Genomic DNA, 24,612 nt, shown 5'->3' on the forward strand with positions numbered 1-24,612 from the left:
TAGTTGGTTAGTTAGTTAGTTAGTTAGTTAGTTAGTTTGTTTTATATATTATGGGATTTTTGAGTCAAGTAAAACATAAACCATAAGCATGTGCATATTTTTCAAAAGCATATTTTTCAACACTTTACTTGAAGGGGTGTGCATAAGACTGACATGACACCTTCATAATCATGACATGACACATGTCTTGAATATGAAGGAGGTTTTGTGTATGTTTATGACAACTGTCATTAAGTGTCATTCACTCAATTATGACATTTTTAATGCAAATATGACATTGTTTGAGATGTCTTTGTTATGACACCTTGACATAATCCAATACATCATAACCTGTCAGTGTCTTCGTCATGACAACTTGACATATTAAGACAACACAACCTGTCAAAAATATGTCATGACATAGCAGATTATAACATGAGGCCATTATAACATTTGAATGACAAATTCAATTGTGCCACTGTAGTTGAGGTCAAGAAAAACATTCATGACACAGTTATAATGGCCTCATGAAAGCCAATGTCAAAACCACATGACAGATCAATGTAATCTAATGCTAATCCGTAAAGCTAAGTGGTTTCTTAAATTTGTAAATTAATCTGCTATGTCATGTTTATGACATATTTACGTTGTCTTGGTAATGTCAAGTTGTCATTACCAAGACATCTCAAACTATGTCATATTTGCATTAAAAATGTCATAATTGAGCGAATGACACTTAATGGCAGTTGTCATAAACATGCACAAAACCTCCTTCATATTCATGTCATGATTATGAAGGTGTCATGTCAGTCTTATGCACACGCCTTCAAGTAAAGCGTTACCCCATTTATGTGTGTGTATTTTTCTAAAGGCCACTATAGGTGACATGTTTCCATCTGTGCTAATGCATCTTAGCAGCACAGAAGCGGTGTATGAGCTTTGATGTGACATCTGCACACTGGACAGGTTATGACTTGAGCCGAGATGCCCTGCGGAGCGATGGACACTTTCTGAAGGGAAGATAAAAGCGTGTGGCCTGGCAGCAACAGCGGGCATCTCTGCGCCGTCTCTCAGATCCCTCTTTGATAGTTCGTCTCAATCACATTTTCCGCTGGATGCTGATGCTGTTTAATGGCTTACTGGATGATTATAAGAATTATTGACAGATTTCCTACTGAAAAAGCCCAGAGAATGTAGTGAGGCAGCCAGGCCTGGTGTGTTCGGAGTGCTTTTGCTTAGATAATAGTTAAGCTGCTTTTGTGTTTGTGTCATCTGTGATGCCAAAGGTAATAGGAAAGTGGCTGTTGTTTTTATGCATTATACTGCCCCCCTCTGTGATGTTAGAGAGATCGTCACATCTGGAGTAGTTCATAGGTTGAGGGTTGGGCAATATACACACTAAGGGCCCGATCTTAGACCCGGCGCAATGCAGCGCCAAGCGCGACACAAGTGTGTTTTGCTAGTTTCAGTCATATGCAGTTTTCATTTTCATGTCCTGCGCCACATTATTTAAATGCATTGCCCATGGGCTGCAGGTCTGAAACTAAGGTGTTGCTATTTTGGGGAACAGAAATAGACTGCACCATTGACCACTGAAACCTGCTCTAAAGTCAATGGCGCAATATAATTTTTTTGTAATGTGCGGGTCCACAACGTAATGCTCGTAACATAATGCCCTTTTCACAAGATGTAAAATAAGTCTTGGATGTCCCCATAGTGTGTATGTGAAGTTTTTGCTCAACATTTCCCATATATATTTTTATATAAGTTAAAGTTCAACTTTTTGCAAAGTGCAAAAACGCACTATTTTGTGTCTGTTCCTTGAAATGCAAATGAGCTGCTGCTCGTGGCACAGGAGGCGGAGCTTCAAGAGCTTGCACTCACACGGACATGCACTGAAAAACGTTTAGCCTTTTATGTTCAAACCACAACACGCGCACTCTGCTTATTACACACACAGACGCACAGCAGCACATAAACATGACAAATATTTAAAATAAAAGGATTACAATGTAAAAGATTATTATTGTGTACATAAAGATATGGTGGAATCCTGCTTGGTTTGCTTGCGTGCTTTAACCTCGCGCACGAGAAGATCCGCTTGCGATGTTCGTCTTTCCACTATCAAAATCCGTCATGTAAATAGCGAATCCGCCATGGCGCGAGCACAACTGGCATTTAAAGGGAATGAGAGATGAGACTCTGATTGGTTTAACGCACATAAATCCCAAAACACACTCATTATTCATTAAGAGAATAGTGGCAACCCTTTTAGACCATGCGCCGCGCGCGTCGATAATTTTTCCCGTCGTTAAACTTGCAAAAGTGGTTTCGAAAAAAATGAAAAATGGACAATCCCAAACGTTGGGTTAAAAATGTAATGTAAAAATTTAACCCAACGGCTGGGTTTGTCCACATTTGACCCAAAGTTGGGTTGAAACGACCAAGCATTTTTTAGAGTGCTCTAAATTGTGAATTGTTTGTGAAAGTCTATTGGCCATATCTGAGACTATCAGCTATTCTAACGCTGGTTAGTAGAACTCAGTAGAATTTGGAACCATATTACTGGGCAAAAAGGCAATCAGGTCCACATAAATATGTTTGAATCTGTGCTTTTGTCCCTTTCAATCAGGCTGTATTGTCTGTAATGGCGGCTCTGGCCAATCGAGAGCAGTAGAAAGAGTCTCAAATATATATTTGTTTGGTAATGACATATAATTGTCATTAGGAGAAGTGTTCTTGAGGATGCTCAACGCTGCTTACTGGGACCGGACCACAGTCTTGAGATCTTGAAACAAACAGTCTATAATTACTCTGTTGGACTCTCCAAATAGTTTTAACAAAATGTATTATAGCTAAAGTTAAGTTGCAACAAAATTGCACTAATCCTCTAATTTAATTTTAAGTGTTTTAGGAGTGTACAAGGAGTGTACGATATGTGCACGAGGAGTGTATTTACAGTATGCAAAACTATTGATACGATTGATTTTTGGAATAAACCCCTGAGATTTAAACTTATATTTTACTAAAATATCTCAAGCTGTGCAGTTTGATGAGGACAGATGTGCTGATACTTTTCTAAGTGATTAAACTTAACACCATAGCAACCACTTAGCAACACTCTTGCAACTCTTGCTTTATACTCACTCAAATCTTGTTTATTGATTTTAATCATTGAATTACAAAAGCAGGGTTTTCATATTTAGATCTGTCACAAATTGTGGTTGTAGAAAAACAGGAAGAGGAACAGATTTTTTAAAAAATAAAGAATTTTAAGCCCTATTTTGTATAATTTTCATGGAAAATGCCCATTGGAGAAGGTTTTCTTGTTCTGTAGTAATTTTGAAATCCATCAACTGGTGCTTCAGAAAGATCCAGAACAGCTCCACTTTTCAGCAGTAAAACCATTTATACACTAATCTTTATTTATTTATTTATTTATTTTAGCTACAAAGAACATACTGTAAATCCAAAAAAGCTTCTTAAGTAAATGAAATGGTGTTCAAAGAAATTCAGTTTGCAACAAACTTTAAGCTGCGAGGTTCCTGATGTGTGTATTTTAAGTGCTGGGAGAAGTCCCTCGCTGTGCTGTACATCAGATAGATGCACTAATGGCTGTGTTGTGATTCACTGTGTGTTGTGTGCTAATGGACCGGCTGTTTTCATGGACCTGTGTGGGGCAGTGATGTCACTGACCTGATGAAGGAGAGCTGAAGAGAAATACGCCAACATGTTGTTTACATGCACAAGCACACTCTGATACCCAGCCTGACACTGTCGTCATTTTCACATTTTGTTTGTTGCTGTGAAAAACAAGATATTTGTGCTTTGCTATTAATTTAAAGAACTTGATGTTCCTGCTATTCAGATCGCTAAAAGTTTGATTTAATAAATCTTTAGTTTTATCATTGGATTTGTAATATTGCAATGTAAAGGAGATCAATAAATCATTAAAGGGGTGGTATAATGCCCTTTTCACAAGATGTCAAATAAATATCAGATGTCCCCAGAGTGTGTATGTGAAGCTTTAGCTCAAAATACCCCACAGATATTTTTATATAGCATGTTAAAGTTTTCACTTTTTGAGGTTGAGCGAAAACACACCATTTTGTGTCTGTTCCTTTAAATGTAAATGAGCTGCTGCTCCCGGCACAGGGGGCGGAGCTTCAAGAGCTTGCACTCACACCAGTGATGCGCGGGTTGATCCAAAATGAGCGGGTGCCTGCGGTCACCTGCGGTCACCCGTGGTTACCCGCGGTTACGAGTCATCCAAAAATATTTTTAATGATATTCGGGTCGCGGTCGGTCGGGTCGTTTGAAATAAAGATGCCAATTAAACCTTTGTAATTTATATAGTACTAGACGCAATTTTCTATGAAATACATAGGCCTACGCTTTATTGGCTGAATAACTGGTGCGAAGATGACGCACAAGCTCAGTCTGCAGGCAGAGATGACAGTGGGAAATCCTTATTTACCTTTTGAATGTTGAGCGCGTTATTAACTTTTGAATAAAAGCTGACGCGGGACAAAATGCCCGATTTCCCAACACGTTGAACTGAGCAATGCCTTTGTGCCATTTTAATAGGCTACTTTTAAACGCATATAGCTCAGTAATGTCAGTTTTATGTATTTTCTGAGAGGGGGCGGGGGGGATTTTTGTTGGGAAAGTCGGGGGAGAGACGCACACTTTGATTAGACTGGATAAACACATGCAGCATCTTAATTGTTAAGAAAATGAAACGAAATAAATGAATAAATCAAGCCTTTATTACAAAACTCTAGGCTATATCATACAGCATTCAGAAAAATGCGCACCCCTAGTTCCTACGTCTATGTCCCAATGACGCTACGATGAGCATTTAGTTACTTTAAAAAAACGCGGGTCGGGTACAATATATATATTTATTTTTTTTGCGGTCCGAGTTGCTGGCGGGTTAGTTGAAAACGTCGGTCGGGTGCGGGTTGTTTATACATTGACCCGCACATCACTGACTCACACAGAAATGCACTTAAAAACGTTTAGCCTTTTATGTTCAAACCGGAGTCAGACAATTATGGAGAGACTCAAGAAGAAGTGACAACATGTAGAAGCAACAGGACATTTCTGAATGGTTAGTTGATGAATTTATGCAGCTTATGTATAGTTATCTTCTAGCCATTGATTAGCATATTCTGTCTTGATAATCTATGGCCCCGTTTACACGTACATGGTTATTTTGAAAAATACATTTCCCTTCGTTTGTGCCCTTCGTTTTAATGAATTCAAACAGAGAATTCTCCTCTGAAAACGATTATTTGTAAAAACTCCGGCCAGAGTGGAGATTTTGGAAAACTTCGTTTGCACGTTTGCATGTAAACTGAGAAAAACTGAGTTTTAGGCAGCGACGTCACAGTATGTGACTATTTTCGGTATTCTGATTGGCTAACGTGGGCTTGAGCGTCTCGTTACACTGCCACCTACAGGTTTGGCATGCTCTAGACGGCATATACACGGGTTCGTGTAACGGACACTTTTCTGAAAACTGACAGGTGTGCACGATTTTCACGTTTATGAAAATAGCCGTCCACAGGTAAACGTAGCCTATAAATCGCATTCCCGGGGGCGGAGTTTATGTAAATTCTAGGGTAAATGATGTCACTAACCCGGGAGGAATGTCGTGTAGTCTCTACCAGCCGTTTGTTGTAGTTCATAAAAAGCGATTTCTTTAAAAGCAAATATCTCCCTTTGTTTTGATCTTTGAGCGCTGTAACTTTGCAGATGTTGTTTATGATCAAACAGCAACATTACACACTAACTAAAGTTAGAAAAGTGAAATCATATTCAACCACCCCTTTAACAGATTATAATAGTAATATCTATGAAAATGGGTTTTATTTTTATCTGTTTGAATATAATATAATATAATAGTTGGAGCATCTGTGCTTGTATATCTTATTTTTAATATGTTTATTTTCAATTGATCAACTGGAATACACTGCGGTCTTTTTTTTTTTTTTTTTTTTTTTTTTTTTTTTTTTTTTTTTTTTTTTTTATTTTTTTTTTTTTTTTTTTTTTTTTTTTTTTTTTTTTTTTTTTTTTTTTTTTTTTTTTTTTTTTATTTTTTTTTTTTTTTTTTTTTTTTTTTTTTTATTCAATGCCACAAGAACAAGAGGTATTACATATTCACAATATCACATTAACATTAGCTGCCAGGAAGAGAGAAAAAAATAAAATAAAATAAAAAGTAATATAATTTACATAAAATCCAGTGCTTTCAAAGCATTACATGTTTTCATTGCTTTTTTGTTTTTAGTTTGTTCCAAAAGATGTACATATAGGGTAAAGTCATTTATAAAATGTGGAAAATTTGGTTTATCTTGGGCCCACTTCTTTTTATGTATATGGTATTTTCCTAATAAAACAAATAACTGTATAATATGTTGTTCTTTACATTCCAAATTGTCATTCTGAGTATAAAAAAGCACATCAAAAACATTAATTTCCATCATACACTTCAGTTTTCTATTAATAAAGGTTTCTAAATCTTTCCAAAATAATCTTGAGTAAATACAGTGAAAAAACAGATGCAAAATTGTTTCTTTTTCTATTGCACAAAATTCACAAGTATATGAAATATTTAGTTTAAATCTTTCCAAAACATGCTTAGCAGGATAAATTCTGTGAAGTATTTTGTAAGACACTTCTTTAATTTTGTTATTGACACAAAACTTACTTGGCAATTTCCATGCTTTACCCCAAGAGATATATCCAAATAAAGAAGACCAAAAGAATCTTGCTGCAGGAAAAGACACAGAACCAAGAGCATTCCTTATAATCTTATTGCTACATTTTTGTTTTAAAACATTAACATTATCGATGAAAATCTTACTACAAAGATTATCCATGTTGATTTCCACTGACTCAGCATTTTTTAAGAGTAACATCACACTCTTTGGGATCGCGTCAAGAACAATGGCAAATTCTCTTGGTTTAACTGGTAACTTAAATTTTTGTAGAAATTCAGTATATGATAACAAATATCCATTTGAATTAATCAATTGTCCTACGAGTATAATCCCTTCATTGAACCAAGTATGATAGAATAGTGATTTGTTTTTGAATAGTATGTCTTTGTTATTCCATATGAAATAGTTGTGTGGTGAAAAATTGTGTTTATATGCCAATTTCCATGCTAGCAGGGCTTGTCTGTGAAAATTGGCCAATTTTACAGGAATTTTGTCAGCAGAAAAGTTACATTTCAACAAAAAATCTATGCCTCCAAGAGTATTAAATATATAATTAGGAAATACGTTCCAAAGACTTTCTCTATTCTTCAAAAACTCTATCAACCATTTAATTTTGAAAGTGTCATTAAGTGTGCTATAATCTAAGACCTCAAGTCCTCCTTGCTCTTTGGTGTTACATATTATCTCCTTTTTTAAATAATGTGGCTTTTTCCTCCATATGAAGTCATAAAGTATCTTATCTAAATCTTTAATCACCTTAGGAGGCACATCTAATGATAAAGATGTATATACTGATCTAGATATACCTTCCGCCTTTGATAATAATACCCTCCCGAATATTGATATATCCCTCATTAACCACAAATTAAATTTCTTTTTTGTTTTCTCAATAATTGGTTCAAAATTTAGCTGACTTCTCTGTTTTTCATTTTTACAAATTACTACACCTAAATATGTTAATTGGTGTTTAACTGGGATGTTTTCTATTTCTGTATAGGAGCAATCTTTGAGGGGAAACAATACAGATTTATCACAATTCATTTTAAGGCCTGATACAGCAGTGAATGCCTCAATACAGCTAATTATTTTTGGTATCTCAAATTTGTTTTTTAAAAAAATTGCAGTGTCATCAGCAAACTGGCTAAGTTTAAATTCTACATCTAAAGCTGTGATACCATTATACTGATTTCTTTTGACATGCATTGCCAAAACCTGGGTGACTAACAAAAATAAGGAAGGAGAGAGAGGGCATCCTTGCCTGATGCCACGATGAATATCAAACCTTTGTGAAGTACCATGAGCAAGTTTGACAGAACTATTACAACCATTGTACAATGTTTTAACTGCTTTCAAAAAAACATCTCCAAAACCTAACAATTTAATAACTTTGAAAATAAAATCATGATTCACCGTATCAAATGCTTTATAAAAATCAATAAATAAAATAAAACTATCATCATTAATAAATTGATTATAATCTATCATGTCTAAGATTAGTCTAATATTATTCCTAATATAACGGCCTTGCATAAACCCAGACTGCTCCATATCAATTATTTTATCTAAACCTTGTTTAATTCTCCTAGCAAAAATCATTGCAAACAACTTACTGTCATTATTGAGCAAACTAATAGGCCTCCAATTTTCTATGAGTAACTTGTCCTTGTTAGGTTTGGGGATCAGTGTTATAACCCCTTGTTTTAATGAAGCAGGCAATTCACCTTTTTCTATAGCTTCTACAAATACTAATAATAAAAAGGGTGAAAGTTCTTTGGAAAAAGTCTTGTAAAACTCTCCTGTTAGTCCATCATTGCCTGGAGATTTGTTATTCTTAAGCAAGTTAATGCACTCTCTCAACTCCTCAATATCTATTTCTTTATCACACACATTTTGGATGTTCTGATCAATTTTTTTGGTATCATTCATAAAGCTATTTAAAAAAATATCAATGTTGGAAGTATCCATTGTAGAAGAATACAAATTACTAAAAAACTGAGCAACATATTTTGAAATATCTAAAGAATTATCTACTATTTTGTTGTTAATCATTAATTTTGAAACTGAGGCAAAATCACTGTTTCTTTTTTCGAGGCCAAAAAAATATTTTGTATTTTTTTCCCCTTTTTCTAACCATTTAAGTCGAGATCGAATAAATGCTCCTTTTGCTTTATCCTCATAGATATTATCTAGTTCAGTATGCAATAAATTTAGTTGTTTTAAATCCAAATCATTCAAGGTTTCTTTCCTCTGTTTATTCAAATTTAATATTTCCTCAATAATTGAATTTTCCTTCCTTTTTTTATGTTTTGCTTCCAATTTTCCTTGATTAATAGATGCCGTTCTGATATCAAACTTCATTAATTCCCAATACTTTCCATACGTATTTTCTATAGCTGCAATTGTCCTATATTTTTCAATAATATGTTGTATTTTTTTCTTTAGGCATTCATTTTCAAGCAATTTATTGTTTAATTTCCAGTAACTATACGTTTTTTTAACTGATTTATTGTGCCCCATATTTATTCTTAGGATTATTCCTTTATGATCTGTCATTATGCAAGGTTCTATGAGTACAGAGGTCACACTATTACTTAAATCATTAGACACTAACCAATAGTCAATACGAGAATGAAGAGATGAGTCCTTATTACTCCACGTATATTCCTCCCTGCCTGGATTCTTATCTCTCCAGACATCAGTGAGGCCCAATCTTAAACATACATTAACTAGTTCACTCGAAGGGCCAGGCCTACATTTAAGAGGCCATCTATCAATGGTTGCATCAAACACCGTATTGAAATCTCCTCCCCAAATAACTTTAGCTAAAGGATATAAAAAAATAAAATGCTGAATTCTAGATTCAATATGCAAAAAGAGTATGTCATTGTTCATGTTGTTATTGGTGGCATAGCAATTAACTAATACAAATTGTTCGTTATCCTTATCTATCACAAGTAATATCCATCTACCACAATCATCCTTTTCATAATTTAGTATCCGCCCTGTAAATTTATCTTGCAAAATAGCGACCCCCGCTGATCGATTACTGCCAAATGACAACCACATTTCTTTTCCCCACTGATTTTTCCAGAACATTGCATCTGAAGGACATGCATGTGTTTCCTGAATTAAACATAAATCTACACATTTCCCTTTGCAATACAAAAATAAAGCTTTTCTCTTTAGGATATCACGAATACCTCTGGCATTGATAGAAAATAAAGAAAGAGACATAAAGTGTCAAAAGTGACCAAAAAAAAAATAAACCACAAGAGTAAGTAAATAGCCTAAACTTTAACTTTAACATAATGGGATTCCCACAAACAATCTTCAAAAATGATAACAGTTGCAAACATTTCAATAAACCTTAAACTGCATCCGTTATTTAACTTAACTGATTAAGAATTTAGAAACAACCACATCTTGTCTCTAATAGAGAAGATTAACCTTGACTTGCAGTATACCGCCAACTGCAGACTCCTACAAGTCTACGAAGTTCCGTTGCCCTCCTCGGGATGAATCTCTTTACCATCAACGAAAGCCCTCGCTCCACTGAAGTATGCGCTTTTGCCCTCCTTCCTCGCTCTCTCCACAGCCGGCCACAGACGACTCCGTGCTTCAATGTCAAAAGCAGTCAAGTCCTCCTTAAATCGCAGCCCCTTGGTGGTCAGATATTCGTTGTTTTTAGAATTTTTCCAGATGAAATCTCTGGCTGTGCGGGAAATGAATCTCATGATCACCGGTCTTGGTTGAACTCTTCTGCCATCATCCGAGGTTTTAAGTCTGCCAAGACGATGAGCCACATCCAGAGCATCCGCTACCATACGCCTGTCCGCTGTGTCGGCGGACACTTCTTTGCATATTTCCAAAATTCTCATTTTCACGTTTTCATTGGATTGCTCGGACAGTCCGTATAAACGCAGGCACCATCTGCGGCTGTAACGTTCCTGGTCGTGAATTTTCGTGTTCATTTCCTTGACTTGTTTTCCTAGGAGAGCATTTGCATTTTTTAGGATTTTATTTTCTTTCTGCAGCTCCATTACATCATCATGAACTGAGGTAAGAGATTTGCTCAAAGCTTCAATGTTGGAAGAATTCTCCTTCACCATTCTTTCAATCTGGTCGGATCTCTCGTTAATCTTCTCAGAGAGAATTCGGATGATATTCTCTTGCACGTCACTTAAAGAGAGTTCACTTTCTTTGGCAGAGGAGGCCACAACATTCTTATGCTTTTTGGAAGGTTGATTTTTGCTCGGTGTGTTAGGACACGAATCACAACTTCCTCCGTTTTTTACTTTACAGGCATACGAGTGGGTATCGCTGAAGTTTCTCTTCTCTTTTACAATCTCTACCTCCATCTCTGCGCCAAGATTAGCATCCTCTGTCATTTTTTCGAACTGTGTAGCAAACAGCTGCTTTGGTAATTGAACTGTTCGCACCGCTCTAAATTCTATATAATCAAATGCAGCAACCAGTAAAAATATTAGTTAGCAACTTTACGAAAACTGTATCTTCATTTGTGGGGAAATACCCGATATTGTTTCTCAGCTTGCAAAATCACATGCCGTTCACAGCGCCATCTTGGCCGAAAGTTTGATATACACTGCGGTCTGCTCAGGAATAAACAGCTCCGATTACACATTTGGGATTAATTGCAATCCGAGGCTTCGTCGCTGGTGTGTTTTCTCTGAATTAAGCACTGAAAATCCGCTCGTGTTAGATTATGAGAACCTTTTGGAGAATTCATGCGTCATGCCGTCCCTCTGTACTTGGAAAGTTGAAAGGGGCAAAAGAAGATTTAACAGATTTCTTTAACAGATATGAGGATGACATTATTTAAATTGCTTCAAAACAGCATTAGAGTATTTAGAGTTTCAGTGTGTGAACTACAACTGTATATAGTCACTAAAAGGAATAATTATAAAGTAAAAAAAAAAAAAAAACTTTTTAGTAGCTGTGATTGTCTGAGCTTAAAACACATTTACATTCATGTGAATGCAAAGTTCTAGCTCAATGTCATTGTGTTGTGATAGTACTCAGTTCATCATGCAAAAAAGGTATTGGCATTGCTTTTAGCTCACTGTATGACACAAATGTTTGAAGGACATTTTTTAAAAAAGGTTTAAGAATGCATTAAAATACTTAGGTATGTACAAAGTATGCATGCTTCCAATGAGTGGTTAAGCATTGGCCATGTTTGTGTACTGGCATATAGAGTATGTTTCTGGCTTTTAGTATCGTCAGTAGTCAGAATGAAGGTAAATATATAGGAAACATATTTTTCAACCAGGATATTGAGGTTTTAAGTTCAAAGGCAGCCTAGAATTTATTTACAGACATAAATCTTGTTCCTAATGTCCTGCTGTTCAAAATAAACATGTTAGCACCGTTTATATTTGGTCTAGAAAGAGTTGCTATGGTACATTGCTGCATTTAAAAATAAAGGGAACTTGACCTTAAAGCGAACTCTGCAAGTTTTCCATACTTCTGTCAGGCTTTCGTTAAAAAAGAAACTCTTTTCTTACAGTTGGGAGGATAGAGTTGCCTAGTTCAATAGGATCAGTAGTCTGTCTGTCTGCTGAAAAGACGTCTGTTAAGGTCTCATTGATGGTCTCCCATGGGAACGCCACCGATTTTCAAGCGCACATACCGGTAGCATTTCTGTCAGAGAGCCGAGCTCGCCACACTGTTTACAGGGATGCCACATTCTGTAAAAAGAGCAATATTTCATCTCTTTGTTATAATGTAGAATGATTTATGCTTTAGCTGCATAAGGACTCCTCGTTCACAGTGTTATTTTAGTTTCATTGAGGTACTATTATAGTTTTTATTATGTTTTTATTTCCGTTTAAGTTTTGAAATAAAAAGTAAGTTTTGAAAAATACATTTTATTTTATTCCATGATATATATATATATATATATATACACAATATTTTTAGTGTTGCGTTTTCCTTTTTCTTTTTAATTTAAGTTAAATTTTTAGTACTTGTGTTTTGTCATCTTTAGTGATTTTTCTTTTTTTAATTAATTAAAAAAAGTTTAATAAAGAAATATATATATTTTTTTAAATTAATGATTAATTTATTCCAAGTAACCGTTTTTATTTATTTTATTTATGTATATATATATTATTTTATATTTGACTATTATTATTATTATTATTATTATTATTTGTATTATTATTATTATTATTATTATTATTATTATTAAATTATTTTCTTTTATTCTTTTTTTGTATATTATTCTTTATTTATTTTTCGTTTCCTATAATAACCCTGTGTCTTGATTTAGTACGGCTGTGTGCATTTGTGTAGTCCGGTAATTGAGCATCAGACTTGTCAGAGCCCGTGTTGTGACATTATGTCGCTGCGTTCCTGGCACTGCTGTGTCCCTGTTGACCCCTGACATTTGAGACGTGGCTAAAGTGCAGACTCTGTCAAGTGCGGCACCTTTCATCGGAGAGCGGCGGGTGGCCCAGGGGTGCAAACCTAACACCGAATGACACTCTGGTCTGAGCCTGAAGAGCTGGCCTGGGAGTGAAGGGGACCGTCGGAGATCAGGAGACAGATCCCCGGCGCAGAGGCTCTGATATTTTCCTTTTAGTCAGCGGCCGTATGTCGGGGTTCATCAAAAAAGCAATCGTCCGCAGCTGTCTGAAGCAGTCACAATGAGCTGATGGGTAGAGCTGATAAAAGATAAAACACGGCCCTTCACCTTCACCTTCAGATAGCAGGTTCTGCGAGGACACTCGGGGTGACTTTTCCGCCTGTCCTAGCTGACTGTTAAGATGGGCCTTTTGAGTGTACAATAAGTGACACTGGACCAGCCTCACTGGGACCGTCTTTCTCTTTTACTTTTCATTTGAAAATCCAGCCAGCCGTGTGTCCTTCCTCCACTGAAAGAGCCTTTGAAAGTGCACAGATATAAAGTGAAGCAAAGAACCCGTTTCAAAACTAGTGAGAAAATGTAAAATCTGTTCAATTAACACACAATTCACACACATATATTGTAGATGTGAGCAATATGTATTTATGTACTATAGTTGCATTAGTTATTGCATAACATAAACTAACACTGGATAATTTAATTTTACCTCATTTATTAATCTTTGTTAATGCAAATTCATTCATGTTTTGTTTGCCTATGTTGACATTGAATTAACTTACTTTAACAGATGCATAATGTATTAGTAAATGTTGAAATTAACTAATATCAATAAATGATCAAGTATTATTTATTATTAGTTCATGATAACTAACGTGGTTACTAATTTTGACAAATGAAACATGTTGTAATTTACAATAAGAAAAGATTTGCAACGAGAAAATGCCGTGCCAGGACAGAAAGGTATTTGATTTAATTGTAATGTTTCTCATTACCAGAAAGCGCTGTGTCGCTGCAGTCACTGAACTGCTCTTTAGTTGACTGTCTGCGTCTCTTTGATTCAATTCGCTGGTGTTAATGAGGGTCAAACTATTGTTCCTATGATGCTGTTTAAATGTTACCATCTCCATTTTAATTACTCGCCAAAGGCATTTTTATTTGCATTTGCCTCTTAGTGAGCATTAAACAAATATTCCGGGTTAAATACAAGAATCCCACAGAAAACACTTGTGAATATGTATCAGGAATCATCTTACAATGTGAATCTAAAGTCTAATAACAACTTTTTGTTTTACGTGTGTGTGTGTGTGTGTGTGTGTGTGTACACTATCAACTCGACATTAGCATATACTGAGCTCTGACTATTCCTTTATTCTGGATTTTGCGTACAAGTTACCTTCCAACAAATACAGTACCACCATGGAAATTTGAACACTTTGAGCACTTTTTCCTTTTGAAACTTTTCAATGGGCATGATTGGTTGCCTCACATCATATTACAGCAGGAGACATCAGAAGTGGTTGTTTGTGATTGCACAATGGCCATTCGTTGGCTGAAAAGAGCATACAAATAAAACCCTGGTTACTTCCATCAAAACTGTTCTCGATACTGTCTAATTAAAGCCTATTGTACAGGTGAAGATAGAGTGTTGATAAATGTGTCTAACCGTGTCTAAAGTGCAGCCTTGTCGGGTTAATAAACGCATCTTTGGCCTTTTTTTTATAAAGTCACTTTTTAATAGACCTAGGGACAGTTGTGGGTCATGTTCTTCATCCCCTCGAGGGATGAAATCATGATTTGTGGATGCGTTTTAAAATTATTATATGTAAATGTCTTGTGCTAATGCACTCCCTCATATTGAATCGTTTGAACGAGAGAAAGAACAAACTGGTATTGCGTACGCACTTCAATCTGACATTCTTGTAAAAGCACTCAATCTGTCACCCGAATTTCACGACCCTTAATATTGGCACAAACTCATGATTAGCACCAGCGTTGTATAATCTTTATGGACATCCAGCCATCGGGAAACCACGTCCGATCTGTGCCCTTGGAAGTTGTCGAGGAAGTGTTAGTATCTGTCAGGGCATCTAAACACAATAAAGCGGCAGTAGAGCGAGGTCCGCCGCAGTCGGGCATGACAAATACAGCGACTGCGCTCTTGTCTTTATTACCTCGCTCACGTGTGTGTGTGTGTGTGTGTGTGTGATCTGCTAACCGCAGCAGAGCTGATTGTTTTGGAGCCAGTGTCTCGACTGGGGGTTAAACTGTCACATGGCTCTCGCTGGCTCTTGTCCTCAGATGCCGTTCAATTAGAGAGAATTGGTAATTGTTGGGCAAACCTGCATGTGAGATTGTGGGACTGTAGCATAGGAGATGTGGTGAAATAAAGAGACATTTTGCACTACGTTTTGAGGCCTGTGATATAAATGCTAATGCTTTTAAGCAATGCAAGCTTTTTGAAATATGAACATTGCATTCTCAGCGTTGGCACTAGAGGTGCTGTAGCGATCATTCATTTAAATACTCTTCTTTACTGTCAGTTTTCTCTTTCAGATCAACTACTGTCATTGCAGAATATCTCTTAGCAAGTTAGGAAGTTCAGTGGTCATTTAGTATAATGTATATGCTATTATAGTGTTTATTAATATTTTGACTTAAAAAAATATATATACTGTATTGTGCAAAGACATGTATGTGCAAATTGCAATGTTGTGTTAGCGTATAAAAACATATATTTTTATGTATTTAGATATGTTTTTTACCCTTTTTTCAGTAAAGATATGAATGTTCAGCTCCATAGGAGATTTTTGTTTTGCTCAACGGTTGCTCTTTCAGATCTCGGGAGACCTTAATGGAGATTTTAAGTATGTTTAATTTTAGTAGCACCGTCTCTGTGATGTTTCTCATAAAATGCCTTTAGAGAAATGCAAATTAGACACAAATGAGTCGCAGTAAGAAAAGCATCTGACAAGCAGAATTGTAAAGAGATTGTTTCTCCTCTCGTTCGGATTAAAGGTCGTGTTGAGTGTGTAAACACATTGTGCTGAATAAACATACGTGTTTCAAAGTGTGATCATGCAGCAGAAGCGTATGAAATGTAGTTGTGTGGGTTGTTTCTGTTGCCTCGGGCATAAGCAAGGTGGATTGAAAAGTTCACATTAGTTTGGTTTAGTTTGTGAAAGATGTGTTGTCATGGTAGTTTAAAATATTTCCATCCATCCATTCATTTTCCAAACCGCATTTCCTATGTAGGGCTGTGGGAGTTTAATATTTACTCGAATGAATGAGGTCAACACAGACGTTAAGCTAACAGTCCACCAAACTCCAGCTCCAAGTATTATAATATATTTATATATTATATTTATATATACTTACCCATCATGTTTGGGTCAGACAATAACATGTTGCTTTAAGCAAAGCATTATTTATATTAAATTAATTGTGATTAATCATGCTTAGCCTTCCCATTCGTATGTAAAAGTATTAGGATCGTAGAATGAGTTAGTATTGTGCAATAATGTGAATGTGTATTCAGAGGATGCTGGATTCACATTTCCTCTTTTCCCACTTTTTTCTCTGTCTTTCCAGGTGACAGATGGCGTGTTGACTTTAGCCGTGTTAGTTCAGTGGCAGTGCATCAGTGTTAATGATGCTGGCCGAACATGCCTGATGTCCGAAAGAAAGGGCATGTGATGCTGGCGTGAGTGCTAATGTAGATCTTTAGAGAGATTGAGCTGTATTTGGATTAGTAGGGCAGTGCACTAGTTTGTGTCATTGCCGGCAGATTTCTGTAAATGCAGTCCATCTTTTGTGAAAAATAAACAGCACTGATTACTGGAATAGAGAGCTGCAGTTATGTGTACGTTTACAGGCCATACCATAAGTTACGCTTTTCTTTTGGATTATTGCAATAAATAAGTTTTGTGATTCTGACATGTTTTGTTCATCAAGATACTCCTCACAAATGAACACAACATTTATGAATGTTGAAGCCTAAATAAAATAAAAGTCTAAAGGGAGAATATAAATTTACTACACCTTCGCATGACTTCGACGTCACCATCGCTAAGCTACTAACTCTTTCAATCTTTATTTTAAAATCTTCAAATTGGACATTTTGAGTTAGAATAGTTTGCAAGAGTGTGAGATCAAGTTTAAACTGATTACCTCAAATCTTTTGAGTTTTGCCAACTTATTTGGGTTTACAGTGAGTGCATTAACAAATATAACATTGGATTTTAAAAAATGTATTAATAAATGTTGAAATTACCGTTGACTAAGATGAATAAATCCTGTAGAAGTTTTGTTTATTGTTAGTTTGTTAACTAATGTTAACCTCATTGTAAAATGTTGAGGCCTGTTCACACCAAGGATGACAACTATAAAGATATAGTTCTAAAAATCATTCCTAATATAAAAGAATATCAGATTCAACTATAATGATAACAACATAGAAATCACATTGAAATCAATTTCAGAATGTTTTTTTTTTCAGCTGATGAATGATAAAAACATTGACAGCCAATCAGAATCCATCCTTCTTTAAAGAGCTCAAGCATTTAAAGTGACAGTCGACAAAACTGCAGAATAATAATCAGAATATCGTCCGCTGGTGTGGACACTATTTATTGTAGAGTTATCTTTAAAGTTATAGTTTGTGGTACGAACTGGCCTTATTTTCTTTTAAAACATACTCATCTGTGTTTTATTAACGAGTAGGAAAAATCTTTTTTTTTTACAGTGTACCAAAGTCACAGCTTGGCTCCGCTCTCCTACGTACTTCCGCTCAATTTACATTTTCCTTCAGTACGTCGTCTGGGTTTGCAGTGTATTCTTGGGTTTTCTCCGGTCAAATTTTTACGGGTCCAATCAGCGAACAGAGGGAGTGGCTGAGAACGATGGCGTTGAGGTCGTGCGCTAGTTCGAGTTGTAGTTTCGTCATGACCACACGTTAGCGATTGGTTATAGCAGATCCAGAGTGACTCTGGGCAGATCCAATAGTTTTAAACTTCAACAGAGGACCCGCCTTCAAGGAAGTTAACACTTGTCAATGGTATGAGAGTCTGGTAGGACCAGGCTACCGAAGTCACACTTAAGACCCAAGAAGTAATTTCAGTTGAAGTCGTGAGCAGCCCAGAGCCTTCCTGTTAGCTTCTGCTTCTTATTAACTACTTATGTCACTTCTTGCACCTTCTCAGCCCTTCTCTGACATTTGAAACGAAAGAGAGGAACAGAAGGAGGTGCTGCACCTTCAGTGATCTGATTATATCATATCCAAGCCTACACTCGCAAGCTGCTCCGTGCGAAGTTTCACTCGTGTGTGTGTGTGTGTGTTGGGTTTGATTCTGGAGGCTCGTGCCAGATTGGATTGGGCATACTGTCATAATAACTGCGGATTAGATCCATCTGCTGACAGGAATGTTCTTTTTGTCGTGCCAAACGCGTCACATTAGAGGAGCTCTAAGCTCGTCGCGTTGTATCGCATCTCTTAACACCCTTCAAGGTTAATTCTGTGCCTCTTCCTAAAACCATTGGTCATATATTTTCATTCCCAGATGCGGCTGACGAGTCTCAGGATTTGTTCAGCAAGATTTCCCATGGGTCGGTTTACCCTGGCTATGTGGTTCAGCGCGGAATGAGAAATCAAATGTGCCAGGCTTAAAATGGAACACAATGTACCCAACAGGATTTCTGTGCAGTTGCTCAAAGCCATTTTATCTTCTCCCGGTACATGCAGCACAGTATATTATTGTCCTTTATGGGTTTTTATAAGCAGGACTCCCCGTTTCAGATTTATCCTGAAGGCGTTTCCTTACAGAAAGATTGAGGAGGCACTTTGGTTGTGCTTTTCTTCGCATCAACAGCATGCTGATATAATGATATCATTGTGCACTTATGATTCGAATCCCTTTTAAGGAAAAAAAAAAGGGATTTGAGCATATTCTTCTTTAAGGGTTATGCGCTTCATACAGTTTATATTACACCTGAGAATGATGCAATTGGATTGAATTCAATTTCACCCAGATATTTCTAGTAAGTTTCACAAAGAGTTACAAAGAAAGTAGAAAAACTGAAATGGTATATATTCAAATAATATGAAGTGTGAGCAAAAGATGAGGACATTTTTAACTTTGTAGATGTTAGTTGACCACAGTGAGTTGGTAACCAGGTTTCATTCTGTTGAGAGGCTCAGAAGATATCGTATTAAAGACAAGCAGGTTCAGTTGTGGATTCAGACATCCATTGTATTGTATTCCTGCTTGATTTCAAACAGAACCGGCTCTTTCCAGATCCTCAAACCGGACCTTAGGCATTACAATCCACGAAACGCTCCCTCAGAGCTGTTGGATAATGTGCATGATTGTGATAGATCTGAGCATTATGAATCTAATTGAATCTTTAAATTGAATTTTTCATTTGATTTTTGAACAGAGTCATTGATTTGATCCTTTTAGTTGTATTCTTTTTTTAAAATCTTTGAATATTCTGAATCTAATCTTCGTATTGAATCATTAATCAATTTGAATTTAATATATTTAATTCAGTCTTTTGAATTGTATCTCATTTTTGAATCTTTGAATTGAATCAAATAATCAAATCTTGCTTCAAATGTCAGAACTATTAAAGGAAGTACTTAAAGTAGATTGCTCTGTACCAGAGCACAAACATGATATGCTAATGATTTGAAATGTTAAATATGACCTAATATGCTTTTTTTCCATGTTCATCTTTCTGTAGTAGTTTGAGCATGAAAAAGCTCTTCTTTAAAGTTAATAGTAATTCTCTATATCAGTGTCAGTGTTTCTGAAATCCCTGAAACGCCTCCATTGTAGTCTTGAGTTTCTGCCGGGAACGGACACGTCACAATATTCCTCATTTAAGTAATGAATATGCAGAATGAAGGGGCGGGGCCTGGTTGAGTTAGTTAGTAGTGTGTTGAAACTGGCGGTTATGGTAAGGAGCGGGACATTTCCCAAACACACTTGAAGCGCTCGACCAATCACAACACACTGATCCAGCCGACCAATTAGAGCACAGTGTGCCTTTCAGAAGGAGGGGTTTCATAGAGACAGGAAGTAAACAGAGCGTTACTGACAGACTGGGAAGAGAGGAGCCGCAACAATGGAGAATATGAGGAAAATAATGTGTTTTTGTTGAACATTCAAGCATGAAAACCTGAGCCAGAAGCAAAAAAAAAAAGGACATAATAGGTCGTCTTTAAGAATGTTTTTTTGTAAAGGTTTTTTCAACCATTGTATTAGTCTGTGACAATTTATAATCAGTGATCAAGGTTATCAAAGACTGATCTATTCTGAATTTATTAGTGTTGCATTGAGAAGACTTCAAATGAAAGTTTCTAAAATTAAAATGAAATACATGTGGTATTTCGTGGCTTCCAGGTTGCCAGCAAAAAAGTGTTAAAACTAGTGTCGATTTTGGCCGTTGGCCTGTAAGCAGAATCACAGCTCAAGGGATTGGACGATTGCGACTGGCTGGTGTGAAAAAGGGGGATTTTATTGGAATTCGCTGCTATTGTGGAAGGCGTCTGAAGCCGGAGCTCATAAATGACTCACAGGTCTCTCTGTCCTCAGGAAATCTCGGCTGCTGATCAAGCTTACTGCGTGTTGCATTCTCCATGGCTTTGCTTGATTCCTGGGCTTTTCAGATTGATTTGCGACAGGAACATCGGAGCATTGCGAGGAAGCCTGCTTTACTTTCATAAAAAATGCATTGTTTTGCATGCTTTCTAGCTGTGAAATGTAGAAACATGGAAATGACCTAGTTTGTGCTCCTGCATATCATCTTGCATGTTGAACGCACGTCATATTTCTTCTCCATCACTGCTGGGCTTTTCTTCTGCATGACAGTTGTGTCAAAGTTAAGATAGATTTTTATTATATATATGCAGTGGGCAAACCCGCAGGAACTTTTTATTGCTCACAGGTTACGCTTTAATAACTCAGGGCTATGCGTGTACATGAGCATGACTCTGGAATAAATCATTTTGTTGACCTCAAGTACCTACAATCTATAGTATTTATTGGCTCGAGGAATTTCATTACTTTTATACATCAGTGTACCTGAACAGCTCCATTTTAGAGATATGTAGGAGTACTGTAGGTGTTTTTAAAAATCTGCTCGCCGAGGCTGCATGTAATTGATTAAAAACTGCTGTAAAAACAGTAAAACTGTGAAATATTTTACGTAGCTGTTTTCTATTATTGTATATATTGTAAAATGTAATTTATTCCTGTGATCAAAGCTGAATTTTCAGCATCATTATTCCAGTCTTCAGTGTCACATGATCCTTCAGAAATCAGTATAATATGATGATTTGATGCTCAAGAAACATTTCTGATTATTATCAACGTTGTAAACAGTTGTGCTGCTTGCTTCATATTTTTGTGGAAATCTTGTTTATTTGCAAGATTTTTTGATGAATAGAAAGTTCAAATGAACATCATCTAACATTATAACACAAAAAAGTTCCGAATTTTTTTATTTTACTGAATACAAATATGAATGTCTTTTAAAATAATAATAAAATAAAAACCAATCTTACAGGCCCCAAACTTTCGAACCGTAATTTAATTACGAATTTATGGCTGAAATTCAATAATGAGATTCTTCATTTAGAGCATTTGTGTTTATATATATATATATATTAGTAATACATAATTACTTTAAAACCTTTATATACAGGCCTATTATTAGGGCCCAAACTAAAGAAAATCATTGCATATTTTGCTTCTCTGCACTCTTAAAGGGGTCATGACATGGGTTTTTTTATTTTATTATTATGTTCCCTTAGGTGCAATTATAGTATTACTATAGTTTTTTTTACAAAAAACTTTTAAAATGTAGTGATTTATGACCTTTTCCCTGTTTCTCATCCTCTGATTCAAACAGTCTGTTTTGGGGGTGTTTCCCCTTTAAGAGTTCAGTGTTAACGCCCACTGTTATGATTGGCTAACGTCAGTGCCTATGGATCAATTATTAACGCCCCCAGCCAGAGGATTTGCGGATTCAGCGTATTTAAAAAGTAGTTTAAAGTTTTAAATACATTACTTACAGTTTGCGTCGTCGTTGTTGAGCCCAGAATAGTCGGCACGGACTTATCTTTGAGCAACAGTTTTCTGGCAAAGCCAGCATCATATTGGGATTTGTTCTCAAAACAGTCATCCTTAAAATGTACAGAACAAACGCTTAAATTAACACTGCCGTGACTGAGACGTCCGCAAAAAATAAAGTGCATCCATTTTTCCCTGACGACTGGATCTTTCGCAGCGTATTCAAAGATGTTGTTTGTCCACAGCCAGGAACAGCACATCTGCGGCATCGTAATTTCCCTGTACACAGACCCACTCGCTGTTCGTCGACTGAACACTTGTGAGGCGCGCGGCGCGACAACGATACGAAATGAGCGTAGTTGCCTTGCGCTTTAGGCGTAGTTGTCTTTTGCCGGAGGCGGTCATATGCAAACGCTGGTACGTCACTTCGCACCGTGACGTCACTTCTTACCATGGATCCAGAACGAGCTGTATTTAGAGCTTGATTAAATAAATGATTCGTTTATAATGGGGAGGACGTCTTAAGCTATGAAACTTGCAGGACGTTTTAATGGTACAAAGACCTCTTATATACCAAAAGATCAAGGCAAATTTGGTTTCTCATGTCATGACCCCTTTAAAAATTATGAAATATTGCGTATATATATATATATATATATATATATATATATATATATATATATATATATTAATCCTTATAGTTTTACAGTGATAGAGAAGTCAGCAGGGTGTTTATATTAAACAGAATGTGTTCTGTCAACCACTCAGATACTGTATTAAAGCATAAAAACACTCTCATGATTTGTTCCTCAGACTCCGAGTGCTATCCTTGTGGTTTCCCTCGTTTAAAGTCACATTTGCTCCCAGACAGTCTCTCTGTGTTGTTCTGCGTGAAGTTAATGGCTGATTAGGAAACGCATGAGAAACACTGTCAGCGCAGGGTGTGTGAGAGGCTGCTGTGATGAAACTGCAGAAACACACTGCGTTCAAAGCTCTCCTGCGCTCAGCATTTGATGTCGGAGTGTAAAACGTGGAGCGTCAGAGCGGCTGCGTTTGATCCTCTCCGTTCACAGTGTTCAGGAGCTCCAGAAACACTGCTAGATTTGGAGCGGGAGAGGAAGGGGAGGTTGGCGCTGTCTGGATCTGAAGGATCATCAGGATGATGAAGACAGGAAGAGTTTATCCTCCAATCCGGAGGTGTGACGCGGCTTCAGAGTCGCAACTGATCCTACGCTTGTTCTTTCAATTACGAGCCGGTGGTAGAGTCGTGTAAAGCAAAGATTTTGAAGGGTAAATAAATCAAGCTTGACAGAATACATGTGTTTGAAACATTAGTAAAGTTCTTTGTAAACTATCTCCCGTTCAGAACAGGGCAAAGTAGAAACTGCAGGAGCTTAAAGTAAGAAAAGAAGCGCTTTAGCTCTATTGCAAAGAACAAACCGAGGCTTAAGATAGTTAGCGTAGGCCGTACTGCTAGCGTATTCTGCCTACCATTTCTATTTTATTTAAAAATATTCGCTTATTCAGAAATAAAAATGGTTATTTTGCTTTAAAAAAAAAAGCCTGAACTCTTTAGATTAGTTTAGATTAGATTAGATTAATTTGATTTAAACAGGGACAATGCACACATTAACATTAACCTTGTATAAAAACAAAGAGAGATGTATTGTGCCAGGTTGTAGCACAAGTGGCAGTCCAATTACATAGGCTATTTAAGAAAATTATTTATTTTATACTGCACATTTTGGAAATTGCAGTAGGCCAACAAGCTTGTCTGTGCATATAGATGATGATGATGATTATTATTATTACTATTTTTATATTTTCAGTGCTATTTTAGGATAATTCTATATGTAATATTTAGTTTGATTTAGCTTTATGATTTAGCTTTTATTTTTATTATTTTTATCAAATATTTTTTTTTAGCTTTATTTCAATTACCAAAAAAATATTTGTATTAGTTTTAGTTAATGGTAACAACACCTGTATCATACATTTAAACAAAAAGTAAACATATTTTGTTTACAAGGTAATAAAAGTAAAAATAAAAAAAGTAAAATTAAACACAATCATAATATCTAAAATCCCAGTTAAAAGACAATCTTGCAATTGTGAGATGTAAACTCACAAATAAAGTTTGTCTTTTCTTCCCTGGCAGATTAAAAAAAGGCTTCTGGAACAAGCACAAATGTGGGCGGGGCTTGATTTTGTCCGTTGGAAATTGATTGGATGGTCATGGTTTGCTATTGGTCGATCTCATGTGAGTGACAGGTTTCCCCGCCCTCGTCATCAGAGAAGAGAAGAGCTACAAGAGGGAGGAAAAGTTGTTTTGATTAAAGATTATGTGCACGGATACATTTTTTTTTTATTTTTTTTTTTTTTATAATAAATTAATTTTGATTTTATGATAATACAAAGTCATAATTATTATTATAATTTTTACTCT

The 24,612-nt window shown here is 36.2% G+C and overlaps 1 protein-coding gene across 2 annotated transcripts in view; it reads left to right on the top strand.

Annotated features, from left to right (window-relative positions):
* gpc6a (glypican 6a) overlaps positions 1-24,612 on the top strand; it is a 200,212-nt gene that overhangs the window by 103,457 nt on the left and 72,143 nt on the right. The gene's annotated exons all lie outside the window — the stretch shown is intronic.

This window comes from Phoxinus phoxinus (genome assembly GCF_949152265.1).
Source record: "Phoxinus phoxinus genome assembly, chromosome: 6".
NCBI lineage: Eukaryota > Metazoa > Chordata > Actinopteri > Cypriniformes > Leuciscidae > Phoxinus > Phoxinus phoxinus.